Here is a 4099-nt window from a genome sequence, read left to right on the forward strand (position 1 = left end):
TACCAAATTTTTGGAACGAAATGACAATGAAGATATGAATTATCAGAACCTTTGGGATACCGCAAAGGCAGTCCTAAGCGGGAAATTTATAGCACTGCAAGCCTTCCTCAAGAAAATGGAAAGAGAGGAAGTTAAGAACTTAATGCGACATCTTAAGCAACTGGAAAAGGAAGGTCATTCCAATTCCAAGCCCAGCAGAAGAAAAGAAATAACCAAAAATTAGAGCAGAATTAAATAAAATTGAAAACAAAGGGTTATACAACAGATCAATAAATTACAAAGTTTTTTTTCAAAAAGGTCAATAAAATAGATAAACCTTTGGCTAACCTAACAAGGAAAAAAAGAGTAAAATCTCTAATTTCATCAATCAGAAATGGTAAAGATGAAATAACAACAGACTATTCAGAAATTCAAAAAATCCTTAATGAATATTACATAAAACTCTATTCTCAGAAATACAAAAATCTGAAGGAAATAGACTAATACTTGGAAGCATGCCATCCTCCTAAACTTAGCAAGAATGAAGTGGAAATGTGGAACAGGCATATATCAAGTTCTGAAATAGCATCAACTGCACAAAATCTCCCTAGAAAGAAAAGCCCAGGACGAGATGGCTTCACATCGGAATTCTACCAAACCTTTAAAGAGGAATTAGTACCTATATTACTCAACCTTTTCCAAAATATAGAAAAAGAAGGAATACTACCCAACACATTCTATGAAGCAAACATCACCTTGACCCCCAAACCAGGAAAAGATCCAACAAGAAAAGAAAATTATAAAACAATATCAATGCTAAAATATTCAACAAGACCCTAGCAAACAGAATCCAAAAACACATCAAACAAATTATACACCATGACCAAGTGGGTTTTATCCCAGGGTCACAAGGCTAGTTCAATATATGTAAACCTATAAATACAATACATCACACAAACAATTAAAAAACAAAGACCATATGATTCTCTCAATTGATGCAGAAAAACCTTTTGATAATATCCAGCATCCTTTCATGATCAGAACACTTAAGAAAATTGGTATAGAAGGAACATTTATTAAACTGATAGAGGGTCCCTACAGGAAACCCACAGCCAATATGGTCTTGAATGGAGTTAAATTGAAATCATTTCCACTCAGATTAGGAACCAGGCAAGGTTGCCCATTGTCTTCACTGCTTTTTAACATTGTAATGGAAGTCTTAGCCATTGCAATTAGGCAAGAAAAGGTGATCAAGTGTATCCATATAAGGTCAGAAGAGATATAACTTTTAATCTTCACAAATTATATGATTGTATATCTGGAAAACACCAGGGATTCTACTACGAAACTTTTAGAAGTGGTCAAAGAATACAGCAGCATCTCAGGTTACAAAATCAACACTCATAAATCTATAGCCTTTATATATACCAACAACAGTCAAGCTGAAAAAACAGTCAAGGACTCTATTCCTTTCACAGTAGTGCCAAAGAAGAGGAAATATTTGGGAGTTTATCTAACAAAAGATGTGAAAGATCTCTATAAAGAGAACTATGAAACTCTAAGGAAAGAAATAGCAGAAGATGTTAACAAATGGAAAAACATACTATGCTCATGGCTGGGAAGAATCAACATTGTTAAAATGTCCATACTTGCCCACCCTCTGGTGGGAATGCAAATTAATACATTCCTTTTGGAAAGATGTCTGGAGAACATTTAGAGAACTAAAAATGGACCTGCCATTTGATCCTACAATTCCTTTATTAGGTATATATCCAGAAGACCAAAAATCACATTAAAACAAAGATATTTGTATCAGAATGTTTATTGCAGCCTAATTCATAATTGCTAGGTCATGGAAGAAGCCCAAGTGCCCATCAACCCACAAATCGATCAATAAATTGTGGTATATGTACACCATGGAATATTATGCAACCCTAAATAAAGAAGACTTTACCTCCTTCATGTTTACATGGATAGTGCTGGAAAATGTTCTTCTTAGCAAAGTATCTCAAGAATGGAAGAAAAAGTATCCAATGTACTCATCCCTATTATGAAACAAATTTATAGCTTTCATAACCCAGAGACTGATGAGCCCCTGACCGTCCATCCGTCCGCCACCACCCACTCCAGACACAGAGCATCCAGTCATGGATAAAAATGAGCTGGTTCAGAAGGCCAAACTGGCTGAGCAGGCTGAGCGATATGATGACATGGCAGCCTGCATGAAGTCTGTAACTGAGCAAGGAGCTGAATTATCCTACAAGGAGAGGAATCTTCTCTCAGTTGTTTATAAGAATGTTGTAGGAGCCTGCAGGTCATCTTGGAGGGTCGTCTCAAGTATTGAGCAAAAGACGGAAGGTGCCGAGAAAAAACAGCAGATGGCTCGAGAAAATAGAGACCGAGCTAAGAGATATCTGCAATGATGTACTGTCCCTTTTGGAAAAGTTCTTGATTCCCAATGCTTCACAAGCAGAGAGCGAAGTCTTCTATTTGAAAATGAAAGGAGACTACTACCGTTACTTGGCTGAGGTTGCTGCTGGTGATGATAAGAAAGGAATTGTGGATCAGTCACAACAGGCATACCAAGAAGCTTTTGAAATCAGTAAAAAGGAAATGCAGCCAACACATCCTATCAGATTGGGCCTGGCCCTTAACTTCTCTGTCTTCTAGTATGAGATTCTGAACTCCCCAGAGAAAGCCTGCTCTCTTGCAAAGACAACTTTTGATGAAGCATTGCTGAACTTGATACATTATGTGAAGAGTCATACAAAGACAGCACGCTAATAATGCAATTGCTGAGAGACCACTTGACATTGTGGACACCAGATGAAGCTGAAGCAGGAGAAGGAGGGGGAAAAGTAACCAGCCTTCCAACTTTCATCTGCCTCATTCTAAAATTTACACAGGAGACCATTTTGTTATCCATGCTGTCCCACAAATAGTTTTTTTTTTGTTTATGATTTATGACAGGTTTATGTTACTTCTATTTGAATTTCTATATTTTCCATGTGGTTTTTATGTTTAATCTTAGGGGAGTAGAGTCAGTTAACATTTAGGGAGTTATCTGTTTTCATCTTGAGGTGGCCAATATGAGGATGTGGAATTTTTATACAAGTTATAAATGTTTGGCATGGTACTTTTAGTACATTGTGGCTTCACAAGGGCCAGTGTTAAAACTGCTTCCATGTCTGAGCAAAGAAAACTGCCTATGTATTGGTTTGTCCTGGTGGGGAATGAAAGGATCATTGGTTCCAGTCACGGGTGTAGTTATTGTGGGTACTTTTAAAGTTTGGGGCACTTACCAGACTGTGGTGGGAACAGATGTCTCATGGATACTACGTGTTAAACTGTGTGTGTCTGTGGAACACTCAGTCTCAGGGTGCACGCCTTTGACTACAGCTGCAGAAGTGTTCCTCTAGACTAAGTTGTGACCCAGTTTACTCTGGATAAGGGCAAAAACGGTTCACATTCCATTCCAGGTAAAGTCACCTGTTGTTGCTTTCATTATTTTGCTACACTCATTTTATTTGTATTTAAATGTTTTAGGCAACCTAAGAACAAATGTAAAAGAAAAGATGCAGTAAAAAGAATTGCTTGATCTCCATTATTCTGTGTATATCAGGCACAGCAGTAAAACAAAAAACCCATGTATTTAACTTTTTTTAGGTTTTTTGCTTTTGTGATTTTTTTTTGATACTTGCCTAACATGCATGTGCTATAAAAAATAGTTAACAGGGAAATAACTTGAGCTGATGGCTAGCTTTGTTTAAATGTCTTATGAAATTTTCATGAACAATCCAAGCATAATTGTTAAGAACATGTGTATTAAGTTCATGTAAGTGGAATAAAAGTTTTACGAATGAACTTTTCAACTAAAAAAAAAAAAAGAAAAAAGAAAGCCATAACCTAATTATTGCTTAAGAATATGGGAAGGGGAAAGGAGGAAGGGAGGGGAGGGGGGATAGATGGGTGAAGGGAGGGTGATAGGTGGAATCACCTCTGTGGTTTATGTTACAAGGGTACAAGTGAATCTTTCTAAAAGTAGAATATAAATGTCTTAATATGATAACGAAGAAAATGACATGAAGGTTATGTTAATCAGTTTGATGAAAATATTTCA

At 36.6% G+C, this 4099-nt stretch overlaps 1 pseudogene across 1 annotated transcript; it reads left to right on the forward strand.

The window, feature by feature from the left end:
* The first annotated feature begins 2096 nt into the window (after positions 1-2096).
* On the forward strand, positions 2097-2921 carry LOC100952711 (annotated as a pseudogene). Its single transcript, XR_002771484.1, has one exon. The product of XR_002771484.1 is annotated as a 14-3-3 protein zeta/delta pseudogene (transcript).
* The last annotated feature ends 1178 nt before the right edge of the window (positions 2922-4099 follow it).

This window comes from Otolemur garnettii, unplaced genomic scaffold (assembly GCF_000181295.1).
Source record: "Otolemur garnettii isolate 467f Iridium unplaced genomic scaffold, OtoGar3 scaffold00534, whole genome shotgun sequence".
Taxonomy (NCBI): domain Eukaryota; kingdom Metazoa; phylum Chordata; class Mammalia; order Primates; family Galagidae; genus Otolemur; species Otolemur garnettii.